Below are 17,064 nucleotides of genomic sequence, written 5' to 3'. Positions count from 1 at the left end.
ATATAGTGTTGGAATGTTTATTTGTATCCATTTGGTCTACAGATATATTTAAAGAGAATGTCAGCTATACAATATTGAGCAGAGGTGAACATATTTTTGATCTGTATTTAAACAAACCAGCAAAATCTCTTCTTCTATGAAGAAAAACTGCAGGAGTGGGTTGGGTTAGGGGTTGGAGAAAAGTATTAATAGCATTTTTTTAAACTATATATTCTCTTATTTCTTACAACCCATGGTGTATGGCACTGTCAAATTAAGGAGTAGATGTCAAATTATTATAGTATTTCTGTGGTTTTTAATGACTATTTTCTTTTTTTGAAGATCCTATATTTTATTACCTATGTTTTAGGGAGAGTCCCAGGGCAGTTCGGCTCATAACTCTGCCTCCGGTTCACACCTTTTCTCCCGTACAGGCCCACCACTCTAGTAGAAACGGGGTTTCACTGTGTTAGCCAGGATGGTCTGCATCTCCTGACCTCGTGACCTGCCCGCCTCAGCCTCCCAAAGTACTGGGATTACAGGCATGAGCCACTGCACCCGGCCTTGAGTTATTAATTTTTCAAAGTCACACCTGATATTGGAGTCCACCTCACTCCAAAACATAATGCAAAAAACAACCAAAAAAGTAAGTTTAAAATTACTTAAAACCAAATAGAGACAATATACTCTGTGCTGAAACTCTCACTTACTTTTCACATATTGACCCAGATTTAAAATTGTGCTCTGAATTTTATTATTGGTATCTCTGGTGTGACTCAGTGTGCTACAGGCATGTGCCACCATGCCCAGCTAACTTTTTGTATTTTTAGTAGAGATGGGGTTTCACTGTATTAGCCAGGATGGTCTGGATCTCCTGACTTCGTGACCCTCCCGCCTCAGCCTCCCAAAGTGCTGGGATTACAGGCGTGAACCACAGTGCCCAGCCTGTTTTATGAGTTTTAAAAAATGCGAGGAAGATAACTGAATTCTCATGAGCATACTGTAATATACTGTAGGAAACAGAAGAAACATGAAGCTGTAGAGATACAATTTTAGAAATGTATATTACCTTTCTAAAAATGTTTAACAAGCTTGAAATTAAAAAAAAGGAAAACAATTATTCAACTTTCTGTTAATTTAAGTTATTCTTCATGGAAGATAAAATCTGACAAAAGGGGATAAGCTAGTATTTTTCGTATTGGTTAGCGTACTTTGATTCCATCTAATTATTAGTCTTCTCTTTACTTAATGTTAAGGAATTCTCGATATTTAATGCTTGGTAAAACAATGCCACATAGTGTTCTTGTCATTTATGGCAAGAATCATGTTTTAGGAAGATGAAATACTATATTACAGGTGGTAGTAACTGAGAGGTGCCAATAATCAAATACATTAGGTTGGATCCGAAAGACAGGGTGGTAGGGAGAATGAAAGTCAGTATGAACTAGCATGTGTTTACTTTGGTTCTTGGTTTTAGAATCCAGGATTATGAGCTAGTATAGTATCATTTGGACCTGAAAAAATTGCATAATCATGCCAACATGATTTTGTTGAATCTGTTTTGACAGATTCCTAAATCCTTCAAAAACATAAGCACAGACACAGTCCTTGCTGATGTTTTATAATATAGGGCGTTGATAAAGAGCCCCAAATGGGCAATAATAAATAAGTGAAAGGGAACAGTCTGCATCTTATAAAAGGCAGTTGGAGGGATTTAGACACTCAACAGAGAACAAATATCATAGGAAAAAATAAACAGTGTGGCTTCCAGACCCAGAAGGCCCTGGCAGTGAGCTCTGAACATACTTTGAGATTAAGTAACATTTGAATAGGACAAGACCAGTTGATACTGAAACAACCTCTTTTGAGGAAGGGGCTCTTTTTGGGCTCAATATTTTGGTTCAGAGCTAAGATATGAGTGTAAGATGAGGCTGAGCCCAAAGATGCCTAAAAAAAAAAAAAAAAAAAAGCATACATGTCGGCAGGAAACGACTAGCAGCTCCAGCTCCAAAAACATGAAGTCATGATAGGAATTGCTACAAGAACATTTTATTTAAGTCAATGTTGATTAAAGTTTAATCAAATGTTATGGGTATGCTAAATCCGAAGACTGTGAAAAAAAGGTTCATGAATATACTATATACAGGACATAAAAATAAAGTTTTGATATATTTAAGTCTAACTCTTTTCCGAAAGCATAATGAGAAAGACAAACGTGAGGTTTTATTTAACCATGAGTGGGCTGTGTAACCAGGAGTGGACGGGTTTCTTGATTTCTGTAAGCAACAGGTCTGCAGAGTGATGACAACACTATCTAATCAATTTTATCTGAATATAAATGAGAAAATGCACATAAAGCACTGAGCATGGTTCATTCCTCTCTGAACTTAGACATTCTCTAAATAGATATTCTCTCAATAGATCTCTCAGTAGTCATTGTTATCTATTACCTGAGTTGTTCTTTTTCCCTGTAAGATAATAGTAATCTCAAAATCAAAATGTTTCAAACTCAGCATGCACAGTGCATACATGTTATTAAAAACACAGTTTTATTGAACGCACAGCTATTTTTCTTTGCCCTTGAAACTGAATACTGGGCCTCTTTTTCCAGAATTCACCTTCAGCATTAGTATAGAATGCCAATTTGTCTTCTTAATAGCAGAATAAGTAATAATTATAAGAAGCTGAATACAACATAATAGATTCCTCCATTAAGTCACAACTAGATGAGTTCTCTTTGAGATATACCTTACTGTATTATTTTCATGAAAATATTATTCCACTGAGGAATACTCAATATAACTTTTCTAAATCCTTGTATATTTTAAATGAGATAGTTGGTTCTCTTATGTGAATACTGACCAGATTAAAATGTGTGAGGCATATTTATATGTTTTAAATGAGTAGTATTATCTTAACACCATGTTATAAAGTATTTTTTGCATAGAATTTTCTTGTTGTCAATGGTTATCTATAGCTTGATATTTTTCTTTCTGGGAGTATGGTAAGCTTAAGAAAAAAATCTCTATATGTACAAGCATGAAGTCCTGAGGAACAAACCCTAACAGCACAGCTGGAAACACTTCAAACAGTCAAACAGTCTTCAAGCAGTATCAGTATCAACTTATCCAAAAAAAAAAGAATATTTCTCTTTTTTTATTTTTTAAAGGCATATTGAAGGTTTTTTGGTCCTTATCATAGCACAGTATATCATAAAATGGAGTAAAATTATAGTAATTAATGTACATCTGCTAAGTGGAAATAAATCTTGAAGTTCTTTTAATTAAAGTAGGAAAAAAATGGAAAAGGCAGTGAAATTTATTAAATAAGTTTTCTTTAGAAGGAAGAAGCACAATCCATATAAAAAATAAGCCCAGCCTGGGAAAGGCCAGCAAGTTGAGAATGTTTATATAGAGAGCCCATAAATACCCCATCGTATATAGATATGCTCAGCATTGCCATTTTTCAAAGTAAATGTATTAATAGAAATTTTCTGAATGGCAGAAAATTTATTTTTCATTATTAAAGAATGAATTGCCTATAAAATATTGAAAAACAAAGCAGTTCTTTCTCTGGCATTAATGAATCACAGCATGACACATAATCTTTTCTGCCACCTCCTGAGAGTATTAATGGTATATTATGTTAGTAATCATCATGAAAATTAGGGATAACTAATGAGAAAAGAAAAATAATACAATGAGAATGTGTATCTCACCTACATTTATAAGGGTCTGATTAGCATTAAATGCAATTAAAACATTGAATTATCTTTCAACATGAAATTTAATGAAGTAGCATCACTAATAAGGATACAAGCAACTCTATGTCCTGCCAGTGTTTGTCTTCTGCTTTGTCCTGAAAAAGAGGTGTAGAGAGAAAGCTGCTTGTCTTAATCTAAGTCCTACTGAATTTAACAGTATCTACATAGAAGGAAAAATGTGAGAAATATTAGATTGCAATTTTTAATGAAAGCTATCTGTTCAGTACAGGTGTTATCTCTTTCTGAACCAAGGAACCTGATAATAATCTTCAGCCCACCACATACTTTTCTCAGTACAATCAGTTTTTTGGCAAACTCTGCATGGTGCTTGGAGTCAAAGTCTATATGTTCTTCTCACTAGCTTTGTGATTTGGGGTCATTAATTTAATCTTCCATGGTTTAGAAATGGCACCCACGGAATGACTTTTATTCTTTCTAAATACCAGAATTAAGAAATTTTTATGATACTCTCTTTGTAAAGAGTGCACAGCAGAGCAGGACACTGAGTCGGCTTTCAGATGACTTCTTACATTTCCCAGATCTTCCTCAAATATAGTCTTCTGTTCCTTACTCCTTTTCAGTACGAAACTCAAACCTGCATTTAATCACTCCAGTAGTTGTATCAGCCCCTGAAGATTTGGCTGAAGAACAATTTGGATTAGAGCAAGTTGGCCAAAGGCACGTAAATTAAAGACAGATTGAGCAGTGCTATTTTTTGGCCAAATCAAATTAAAACAAACCAGTTTCTTTAACAGAAATAGGCCGGGTGCAGTGGCTCACGCCTGTAGTCCCAGAACTTTGGGATGCCGAGGTGGGCAGATCACCTGAGGTCAGGAGTTCAAGACCAGCTCGGCCAACATGGCGAAACCCCGTCTCTACTAAAAATGCAAAAATTAGATGGGTGCAGTGACGCGCACCTGTAATCCCAGCTACTCGGGAAGCTGAGGCAGGAGAATCGCTTGATCCCGGGAGGCGGAGGTGGTGGTGAGCCAAGATCGCGCCATTGCACTCCAGCTTGGGCGACAGAGCGAGACTCCATCTCAAATAAAACAAAAGACTATTAAATGCGAATGTTATTTAGAAACTATCTTTCAAGCTTTGGTAATGTTGGTGTTCTCTGGGGGTTTACAACAAGTTGTAGATGTGTATATATTCACTTAAAAACACACATCTTTCTTCCTGCCATGCAAAGGACATTTGTGAGGAACCTAGTATAGGTGACCTGCTTCTTGGTCAGTGCTTTTTAAGTGGCAGAGCAGTTTCCTCCCTGCAGTCTACTGAATATCAGCCCTTAGCACAGGGATTTGTAAAAACAAAGATTTAATGAATAAGAAAAGAGAAAAAGGAGATGATGATGCAAAGAAAAAAATATATCTCTTTAAATAATTTTACCTGATAATTATGATATTTTTATCCTACTCTTTCTGTTGTATTGTGTCTGGAATTGGTGGGTTCTTGGTCTCACTGACTTCAAGAATGAAGCCACGGACCCTCGCGGTGAGTGTTACAGTTCTTAAAGATGGTATGTCTGGAGTCTGCTCTTTCTGATGTTCGGACGTGTTCAGAGTTTCTTCCTTCTGGTGGGTTCGTGGTCTCGCTGGCTTCAGGAGTGAAGCTGCAGACCTTCACATTGAGTGTTACATCTCTTAAGGCGTGCATCTGGAGTTTGTTCCTCCCATCCAGAGTTGTTCATTCCTCCCGGTGGGTTCATGGTCTCGCTGGTCTCAGGAGTGAAGGCTGCAGACCTTCGCAGTGAGTGTTACAGCTCATAAAGGCAGTGTGGACCCAAAGAGCAAGCAACAGCAAGATTTATTGCAAAGAGCAAAAGAACAAAGCTTCCACACTGTGGAAGGGGACTGGAGCGGGTTGCCACTGCTGGCTTGGGCAGCCTGCTTTTATTCCCTTATCTGGCCCCACCTACATCCTGCTGATTGGTCCATTTTACAGAGAGCTGATTGGTCTGTTTTACAGAAAGCTGATTGGTCCATTTTGACAGTGTGCTGATTGGTGCATTTACAATCCCTGAGCTAGACACAAAAGTTCTCTAAGTCCCCACTAGATTAGCTAGACACAGAGCACTGATTGGTGCATTTACAAACCTTGAGCTAGACACAGGGTGCTGATTGGTTTATTTACAAACCTTGAGCTAGACACAGAGTGCTGATTGGTGTATTTACAATCCCTTAGCTAGACATAAAGGTTCTTCAAGTCCCCACTAAACTCTGGAGCCCAGCTGGCTTCACCCAGTGGATCCTGCACCGGGGCCACAGGTAGAGCTGCCTGCCAGTCCCTTGCCATGCACCTGCACTCATCAGCCCTTGGACAGTCCATGGGACCCAGCGCTGCGGAGCAGGGGGCGGCACTTGTCGGGGAGGCTTGGGCCACACAGGAGCCCATGGCAGAGCTGGGGGAGGCTCAGGCATGGCAGGCTGTAGGTCCCAAGCCCTGTCCCGTGGGGAGGCAGCTTAGTCCCGGCGAGAATTCGAGTGCAGTGCCAGCAGGCTGGCACTGCTCGGGGACCTGGCGCACCCTCTGCAGCTGCTGGCCCGGGTGCTAAGCCCCTCACTGCCTGGGGACGGTGGTGCCAGCCGGCTGCTCCGAGTAAGGGGCCTGCCTAGCCCACGCCCACCCGGAACTTGTGCTGGCCCACAAGTGCTGTGCGCAGCCCCGGTTCCTGCCTGTGCCTTTCCCTCCACACCTCCCCGCAAGCTGAGGGAGCCGGCTCCGGCCTCGGCCAGCCCAGAAAGGGGCTCCCACAGTGCAGCGGTGGGCTGAAGGCTCCTCAAGCATGGCCAGAGTTGGGCGCCAAGGCCAAGGAGGCACCGAGAGTGAGTGAGGGCTGCCAGTATGCTGTCACCTCTCAGAATGATGTTTAAAATAGAAAAAGGTTAAAACAAAAAAATTCTTAATGGCTGGCTAATGACAAAAACTGGATTACAAAGCTATAGGATGGCATGATCCTAGTTTGCTGGAAGAATACACACACACATATATACATATATGAATACATAGAATACATACACATATGTATATGTGTATGCATATGTGTATATATGTGTGTGTATTCTTATGTATTTTTATATGTATATGCATGTGTATTCTTTCAATAAACTAGGATCATAATATCCTATATGTATGTGTGTGTATATACATATATTACATACATATGTACATCAAAAACACATAAAGGTACAAACACCAATGTGTTAATGATGCCTGTAAATGGATAAAATTATAAAGTTTTTGTATTCCTTGGTCCATTTACATTTAATGGTATTTTTCTAATAAGAAGCAATAAAGCATTTTGTGTATTAAACACATTATAAAAGACTATTGGCCATTTATATTTTTACAATTTTTAATCTTTACACATAATACAGAACATTAATAATTAGATGTAAATGATGTGGGAATATTTTAAAAGAAAAACAGAGGGGAAAACAAATACATTCTAATAACTTTGCAAAGAGATATACATAAAGTATTACAATTCCATCAGTGGTTCATGAAAAGTAACCATATTTTTAAAAAATAGCAGCTGGGACCAGGCATGATGGCTTACACCTGTAATCCCAGCACTTTGGGAGGCTGAGATGGGCAGATCACTTGAGGTCAGGAGTTTGAGACCAGCCTGGCCAACATGATGAAACCCCATCTCTACTAAAAATACAAAAATTAGCCATGCGTGGTGGCGCGTACCTGTAATCCTAGCTATTCGAGAGGCTGAGGCAGGAATGTTGGGGTGATCAGACCCAACACCAAGTAGTGGGAGCAACGAAGTCCAGCAGAGTCAAAGGAATGAGAAAAAGTTTGAGAGAGAAAGTGGGACCAGGGGACCATCACGAGTGTGGAAGCTGCAAAGTCCCCAAGCTCTGGGACCCCAGGCTATTTATTGGTGCCCAAACAGGTGATGAGGATGTGGGGGTTGAAAGGAGACAGTGTATCAAGTGAATGAGAAACATGGCTGCTTGAGATAATGGGAGTGCTAGAAGCAAGGAGCCAGCAAGTGTAGCAGACATGCAAGCCCTGCCTCAGCTTCTCTCCCAACACTCAGCTTTTCTCCCAACGTGCCCCCCATCTCTTTTTTGTAAAAACCACCACAGCTATCATTATTACTAGCATAAGGTGGCCTCTATATTAAAGTAATTGAGCAAGGCAACTGCAGGTTGTGCAGCCCTTAATTGCCAGTTGGTGATCCAGCTTCATTTTTCTTAGCCCTTATTCAAAATGGAGTCACTCTGGTTTGAATACTTCCTACATATCTCCCCTTTCCCTTTTACAAGAGGACCCTTAATCCTGGGGATTGCAGAAGGATGAAGGTCCATCTTCTGTAACTTCTTCATGCTGAATAGGGGTGATGATACTCCTGCCTACCTATTAGGGTCACTTGTATAAGGGTAGAGAGGAGTTAAGTCAGAAAGTATTAGTCTGTTAAGCAACTATAGGTAAAACCCTGGTGCTCCAGCAGTTTCTCAGTATGGCTTGTAGTGGGGGAACCTGGTCCATGGTTGGGATCCATGGGTCCCTCCAGTCTCCCATTCCATGGTCGTACACATCTTGAGGGCACCTACACGGTTTGTTCATCTCCTGCAAAAACACAAGCATACCCTCAACCCACATTAGTAAATCTACTGAAACAGAAGCAAAAATTTTTGTGGCTGTAGCTGGGAGGTATGCCATTGCTGAAGCATTTGTAACTCAGCTTCTGCCTCTTTGGTTAATTACCGCAGGGTGAAACTTACTGTTGATAATGAGAAGCAGGCTTTTTCTGATTAACAGAAGGCATAGAGAAAGCAAATCGAGGCTTAAAAGCAATCCTAAACTTTTGATTTGCACTGTACAGGTGGGTCCACTAGATGCTGTGGTTCATGCTAGATTTTCAGATGTTTGTTGGGCACCCACATAGGCACCTGATTGTCACCTAGAGAGACACAAGCAAATCCTCTTCCCCATAAAATTATCTTTCCTGTTTTCCAGCTTTTTGTTTGTGCATCCCTCTACCATATATCTTGTCCAGCCTTTTTATTTTCCTTTTGTCCTGTCAGGTGTTGTTCAGCTGCAGTCATGGGTTGAATCACAGGATTAACAGCCCTTAAATCTGTTAACATTCTCCATTTCCCTGATTTTTTCTTAATGACAAATACAGGAGAATTCCAAGGGGAGAAAGTAGGCTCTATATGTCTCTTTTGCAATTGTTCCTGCACCAGTTCTTTTAAAACCTCCAGTTTTTCCTGTTTCAGCGGCCATTGCTCCACCCAAACTGGTTTGGCAGTTAGCCAAACAAGAGGAATGGGAGCTGGAAGCTCAACAATGGCTGCTCCTAAAAATGACACCCCAATCCGGTCTGATCTGTTTGCCCTTGTAATTCTAAAGGTTCTGACTCGCCATTTTTATCTTTTCACATTCCTTTTCCCAGGCAATATCCCATATTTCTCATCATTTGTCTACTATTATTACTATAATGATCCATAGGAATAGATATTTCAGCATCCCATTGTTACAATAAGTCTCTACCTCATAAATTAACAGGAATAAGTGTAATGATAGGTTGGATTGTCCCTTCCTGGCCATCTGGGTCTTCACATGGTAAAATCAAGGAACTTTGAAAAACTTCTGAGGCAGCTCCTACTCTAACAATACCAATGGATGCCTTTTGCTTAGGCCAGTGCTGGGGCCATTGATTTATAGCAATAATAGAGACATCAGCTCCAGTATCTACTAGTCCTTCAAAATCTTTTCCCTGAATAGTTACTGTGCAAATAGGTCTTTTGTTAGACACTTGATTAACCCAATACCCAGCCTTTCCTGCTGGATTAGTATTACCAAAGCCTCCTGTTCTTTTCACTGTGCTGCTTCCTAGTTTTATGTAAGGTAACAGCAACCACTGAGCAATTATTTCTCTTGGGGAGGCAGACCACGGAGTCGAGGATCTAATGACTAATTGAATTTCTCTTGTATAATCAGTCAATTATTCCCATATGTACAGTAACACCTTTTAAATTTAGACTAGACCTTCCAAGTAATGGACTGTTCCTGAGGGTAAGGGTCCCCTAACTCCCATGGGGACCTTCTTTGGTGGCTCCCCAGGAAGTGTGAACTAAAAGACGAGTTACATAGATGTTTACAAAACACAACTGGACATTTTCCATTATTTTGGGATAAGCCAAAATAAATTTTAAAGTTTCATTTGGAGATTTCAAAGCTGAAAATGCTTTCAGCAAATTATTAGATCTTAAGAAAGTATATATTGTCCATTGTTTATAAAATCATTTGCCTTTTTAATCTAAAAATTTTAATACTTGAATTTAATAGGTTTTTCTTCTGAAAAAGTTCTTTCGCATTTAAGTAAAATCAATACTTTTAGAGTAGTCACCTGCATCACACTGGAGTGACTTTTAATTTTTAAATCATCAATTAGTGTAACCCAGGGATACTGATGGCCTTGATACATAATTTAGTCTTGTCATTGTAGTGTGTGGAAATCAAGGCTTTGGGGGGCATCATCTGACCCCATTTCTTTTTACCACAATAGTTTCTGCTACAATGTCATAGGCTATTCGATTATGCTGAAAAGACAGCAGTGTGATGCAAGCAGGGAAAAAAAGAAGCCATCGAAAAATTCTTGATCAAAGCTCGTAGAGTGGATGTTGTAATGCTAACATTTGAGGAGGGAATCACTAAAATTCGACTTAGTGCAATAAGCACTAATGTATCACATGTCACAACTCAAAGGCCCAGCAAGAGCTTCCCTGGGGTAGCTCCACCTGCTCCCCAAATGCAAATTATCTCATAGAAACAAACCAACAATCTGTATATAAGAGCCACAACCATCATTCTCTGCAAGTCTTCCATTGATGTGTCTTCATCTATTTCTTCTATTATATAATGCATAGCAAACTTAGAGATATCTTTTATCCCACTGAAGCACATAATGTTTAAGACAGTGGTTGCTTTTACAAGTAAGAGAATAAAGAAATCCACCACCTCTGCCATAAATCTGTGGGCCAAGGATGGAATAACATATTCTCTCCCTGCCTGTCACCCAGTCTCGCCCAGGCTTCGCAAAGGGGCTGCGGATCCTACCTCTGTCACTGGAGTGGCCCGGACCAACGCCTGCATATGAGGAGCCTGGGGTCCTAGGCCCGCAACTGGAGCCAGGGTGCTGATGCTAGCAGCTGTCCCGAGTCAGGGCCCGTGGCCCTGGGGCTCAGGAAGTAGAAGGGGTTGTAATAGCCCAGCCACGGAGATGGCAGCGCCGCAGCCTCGGGCACAGCAGCGCCACCCAAAGGGAAGCTCTGCAGGGACAGTTGGGGGCTGCAGTAGGCTGGGAAGGTGGCCGGGCTACTGCGCCAGGTGAGGCAGCCACAGTAGAACTGCCACAGCCACTTGAGCACTTGCCTGGAGTACTCGTGGGCACTCAGCTGCACTGGTCTCTCCCGTGGCACTGCGGCTTTGGGGATTTCACAGCCTGCCTGCCCCTGCAGCCCCACATGGGAGCGGGAGGCCACCTCCCTGCACCTCCCAAGCCCGCGGGGCAGCTCCGTGAGGGCCCTCGGGGGCATGAGATGGCAGCGACAGGAGGGCCCCTCAGGCCCACAAGTCTTTGTGGTCCCCTCCACCCTCGCCATGCCTGGGAGGGCAGCCTCGGGCCCCCTCGGGCCCCCCTGCCATAGTCGTCCCAGCAGCACCCCCCACAGCACCCACCACTGCTCCATCCCTATATGCCTTCCAAAATCTCCTCCAATTCTCCCCCATCCATCCAACTCCACAGTCCTCCACTCCAGGAACCATGGGTAAAACTTTTTCACTGCAGCAAAGAGTGACAACAAATTCTGTGTACTAACTTTCACTCCCCATCTTCATAATAAATGCTTTAAAAAATTTAAATAAGCAGAATGTCTGCTTTCACTTTGTTCCATTTTTACCCTGGTTCTTCCAAGTGCTCACCTTTCCCACCGAACTTTTAGACGTCCTCGGGTGTCCTTTGACCATGTGTCCTCCACTTTCACATGCTCTAGCATTCCTTCACCGGGGTCTTGGTCACCCCACGTTGGGCTCCAGGAATGTTGGGGTGATCAGACCCAACACCAGGTAGTGGGGGCGACGAAGTCCAGTGGAGTCAAAGGAACGAGAAAAAGACAGTTTGAGAGGAAAAGTGGGACCAGGGGGCCATTGTGAGTGTGGAGGCTGCGAAGGCCCTGAGCTCTGGGAGCCCACGCTATTTATTGGTGCCCAAACAGGTGGTGAGGATGTGGGAGTTGAAAGGAAACAGTGTATCAAGTGAATGAGAAACATATGGCTTCTTGAAATAACGGGAGTGCTAGAAGCAAGGACCCAGCAAGTCTAGCAGATATGCAAGCCCTGCTTCAGCTTCTCTCCCAACACTCAGCTTTTCTCCAAACAGAGGAGAATTGCTTGAACTCGGAAGGTGGAGGTTGCAGTGAGCTGAGATTGTGCCACAGCACTCTAGCCTGGGCAACAGAGCCAAACTCCACATAAAAAAAAATAGCAAGTGGGCAATTGATAATATTAACATTTTACCAAATTATCTCAAAATGGAATTGTAATGTTGATCATCCTGTATAGTAAATTGTTTTGGGGCCAACTCTTCAGATAAAAATCACTGCAATCTCTGACCATGGATGCTTCCACAATATTTCGTCTCAGTCCTGATCAGATCTGTGTAATTTACCTATTGTAATTTTTTTTACTTAGTTCCCAATATATTTTGTGAACCACAATTCACATCAAAATATTGCAAGTGTTAAAAATATGTATAATTTTACATAGACAAAAGTAATCTAGCATACACATTTTAGAAATATTATGCTTAAGAATATAAATACATGGTGGCTTGGTTTTTTTCAATGATAAAAAATTAATGTATGTCTAATAATTTAGTCCATGTATGAACTTCAAAAGATAAATTTTATTACGTGTACTCAATTTTTCTCTTTGCTCTATTGGCATAAATGTTTTTGGTCATGTTCAATTACTTTCTGCTGCCTAAGTTAAGAAAATTTTATCAATGATTATTTTTACTTTTTAAATTTTTATACATTTAGGGGTTGCAAGTGGATTTGTTATATGGATGTATTGTGTAGTGGTAAATTCCCAATTTTACTGTAACCATTGCCCTAATAGTGTACCCATTAAGTAATTTCTCATCCATCACCCTCTCCCACCCTCCCACCTTTCTGAGTCTCCAGTGACTGTTATTCCACTCTCTATGTCTAGGTGTACACATTATTTAGCTCCTACGTATAAGTAAGAACATGCAGTATTTGAGTCTGGCTAACAAATCCTGAAATTTTAGGTAGTATATCTGCATCCAGCAAGACTATTTTACAGAAATTTTACTGGTGTTAGAGCCATTTCTTTTTGGCAAACTTGTTAGTTCGTACTCATAGACACAAAATACATCATGTTATAAAATATAAAAATAACTATATATGTATGTGTATACATATGTGATATATACATATGTATGTTTTTATACACATACACACATACACAGACAGAGAGCATGAGGGAGAGCTCCAAAATACCATCAATTTAAATGAAGGACACTGAAGACAGACACTGTTTTGTTGAGGGTTGTTTATATTAACATGTTACAATTATATAAATTCAAGGAGACAGATCTTATTGTCCCATGTACAAATAGCACCATTCTAGTCCATAAATACAGTCTTCTTTACAATTAGTGTCATTATAACAATACTAAAGGCATTTTGTTTGGTAATAATTACTTTCATCATAGCCCTTTATATCCAGTATATTTTGAAAATTATAAATTTATTTTCCAAGGTAAAACATTTATAAATTGAATCCTATTTGCCTCGACATACTATTTTACTATAAAAGCAATAAGAAAGGTTTTTTGCAATAGAGCTTTTTGTTTCTATTAGATATGCAGTAAAATTGTCAGAATTTACAAAGGATTCAACATTCAGATTTAATTTTCAATTGCCCTGCTATTACTTTCCTTTGACTTTCCATTAAATTTAGAAATTAAAAGATGAATAGACTTCTTATACACTATTCATATTTGAAATCATTTTACAGTAAGTTTATTTTACAGTAAGTTCAAGTTTGCTTCGTGAACCCTGTGTTCTAAAAATATTAAATTGTTTTATCTCTAGGTCAAATGACTTGTACTGTTAGCATATTAAAATACAAGTAATCCTTTTCTATTGCAAATTTTGGGCCCATGGGTTGAATCTGTGGCCATATAATTTTAAAATAGATGTTTATTATGAACTGTGAAGTCTTCATTATATGTAATATGCATAACACCTATTTTATTTGAATTTCTAAATATTCCAGTGGTTTCTCAGTAAAATTTTCAAAAATTACAAGTTAATATTGAACACTGCATTGGAGTACAAAATATTTGTTTTACATGAACCAGATTTAAAATGAATGAAAAAGTACAAATACAAAATGTAGAAATTACAAAGAGGACTTATTAGCTTATCATGAAGAAAATTTTAAGTATAGAATATAAAGTTAGGACTAGCCACGATGGCTCAAGCCTGTGATCCCAGCACTTTGGGAGGCCAAGGTGGCAGAACACATGAGGCCAGGAGTTAAAGACCAGCCTGGCCAACATGGTAAAATCTCGTCTCTACTAAAAATACAAAAATTAGCCAGGTGTGGTGGTGCGCACCTGTAGTCCCAGGTACTTGAGAGGCTGAGGCACATTAGACATATTAACAAAAGAAAACACATGTATAATTTGATCTTTCTATTTGAGAGAAAAAAATTAGTTTGTTGGTTTTGAATCACAAAATGCTATTAATTTTTACCAAAAATGCCAATACTTAAACTATTTATGAATGGTATACCTTTTACAATAATTCTGTAGGTATATATCCTAAATCCTTCAGCATTCAAAGCAAATTAAATAACATACTTGTTATTTCAAACTTCCAAACTTCTATATCATTCCTTAGTTACATTAGGCTTCATTAATCTAAACCAAATTCAGCTATTGCTTCTCGGCTCTCACCCTCCTGATAAGCATCTTATTATATCTGTATCATAATATTTTCTATTTAAGTGCTTTTGCTTTGCTATCAATAAATTATATAGCATTCAGTAAAGAGACATCAATAACTATACTTTCCTCAGTGGCAGATTTATTCCTTTAACAAATATTTTCTAATTACATCCTACTGGCCATGAGACTTATGAGATCCAAAGACGATTCAGAAAATAGTCCTGCTTCCAAAGAATTTATAGCCAGTGACACAATGTAGAAAGTGAAAAGTACCTTTAAGTGTACAAAAAGTGATTAAAAAAAAAAAGAACAAATAGAAGAGATCAGGAAGATAGCTACAAAGTATTCAAAGATCTCAATAGTAAATGCAATAGTAAAACAACAGCTAACCTTGATTTAGCTTTACTTTGTACCAGGCACTGCATTTTACACCCGAGTGAATATTCACAGACAACCTATTCAGCATGTCCTATTTTCCTCATTTTACAAATGAGGAGCAAAGCCTTGGAGAATCACTTGGCCAAGCTCATATATCTAATAAGTGGTAGAATTAAACTCAGATCTGTCAATTCTAATTATTGATGTCTCAACCACTATGATAGTCTTCTATAGACATTTAAGCCAAATATTATTTGACCACTGACTGCATGTGGTACCACAGTGAAAAATATGAACTGAAACAAATTGACATATAATGGAGACACAAAATTAAAACGTGTCATAGTAAATGCTAATATATACACACACATTTATGTAACATAACAATGAAAATACGTAAGTAGAAGCAGCACTCCCTAGTAGAGATAAGTACACCTTCAGAAAAAGGGTCATTTAAGCTGAGGTTTGATTGCTTTATTCAGTGTTTTATTTTATATATATATATATATATACACACACACACACACACATATATATTCATATATATACACTATACTATGGCATACACAAACGCATTTTATATATATGGAGATATATATATATATTCAATGTGTGTGTGTGTATGCCATAGTATAGTATATATATAGACTGTATATAGAATATATCATATATATATAGAATATCTATATATTCAAAGTGTGTGTGTGTGTGTATGCCATAGTTTAGTGTATATATATGTAGAATATATATGTATATATTCAAAGTGTGTGTGTGTGTGTGTGTGTGTGTGTGTGTGTATGCCATAGTATAGCCAAGAAGTGAACATCATTTGGCCTAGCAGACAAAAGACATTCCATTTAAGGTAGAAGAAACAATGTATACAAAGGAATAGAAACCTGAAAGAACACCTTCTTCAGAAAAAAAAATAATGTGGTTCTGGGAAGTAGAATAAATGTAAAGCAAATGTTGGAATCATGAACTTTAATCAGGTTGAGAATATTTAAGGGACTTATTTTAACATTCATCTCTGGCAAGTGGGAGCTACCAGTAATTTTTAAGCTATTACTAGAGTTAAAAGTGAGATCTGATGAGAGCCTGAAATTGGCCAGTGTAAGCTTGGCCTAAAGTATTATACAGAACTGAGAAATATTGTATAGGTAGAAATCAGAATGTTTGCTGATGGACTGGAAGTAGAGAGGAGCCAGGAGGTGAGATTAAACCGATGGGGAGGATGCTGAAATTTTTTACAACAGTTCAATTTATACATGGTGATGCCCTTCCTATGCAAAAAGAAAAAACAGAAGGAGAACCACATATGATAGTCAGAAGAGGGACAGCAAGGTGGGAGCCAAGAAGCAGCAGCTGAATTTGGTTTGGACTGATTGAATCTAATGTAACTAAGGACAAATCAGGAAGTTCAAAAATAAGTATGTTATTTAATTTGCTTTGAATGCTGAAGGATTTAGGATATATAACTACAGAATTATTGTAAAAGATACAACATACTTAAGCAGTTTAAGATTGGGTATTTTCAGTAAAAATTAATAGCATTTTGTGATTCAAAACCAAACCAACGTTCAAACTAGTGTTTCTTCTCAAGTAAAAAGCATAAATTATATGTGTGTTTTCTTTTGTTAACTTGTCTATATAATAGAGCACAATTTATTTCTTTTTCACATGGTTGAAAAGTTAGAACAATTAGTTCAGAGTTTATTTTAAAGCACCTCTGAGGGAGGTATAATCATTTTATTATTAGCAATAATGACGAAAAAAGGAAAACCATTTATAGGGTAATATTTATTTTATAAAACATTTTTAAAAGAAAGGAAAAAATAAAAAAGGAAACTTCAATTATAACATAAACGCAAGTCCTACTTGTTTTGTACTCTCAAGCCTTCTATAGTTCAGGATTTAGTATATAATTTTTTAAAATAATAAA

The 17,064-nt window shown here is 38.6% G+C and overlaps 1 protein-coding gene and 1 pseudogene across 2 annotated transcripts in view; one reads left to right on the top strand and one right to left on the bottom strand.

Moving 5' to 3' along the window:
- Positions 1–17,064, top strand: part of PCDH15 (protocadherin related 15) — a 1,777,335-nt gene that overhangs the window by 1,683,170 nt on the left and 77,101 nt on the right. The gene's annotated exons all lie outside the window — the stretch shown is intronic.
- LOC116458081 (protein FAM8A1-like) lies at positions 10,243–11,413 on the bottom strand (annotated as a pseudogene).

The sequence above is a fragment of the Hylobates moloch genome, unplaced genomic scaffold (assembly GCF_009828535.3).
Source record: "Hylobates moloch isolate HMO894 unplaced genomic scaffold, HMol_V3 SCAFFOLD_3, whole genome shotgun sequence".
In the NCBI taxonomy this organism is placed as follows: Eukaryota; Metazoa; Chordata; class Mammalia; order Primates; family Hylobatidae; genus Hylobates; species Hylobates moloch.
Note: the sequence above shows the minus strand (reverse complement) of the source record. Positions and strands in the feature narration are given on the sequence as shown.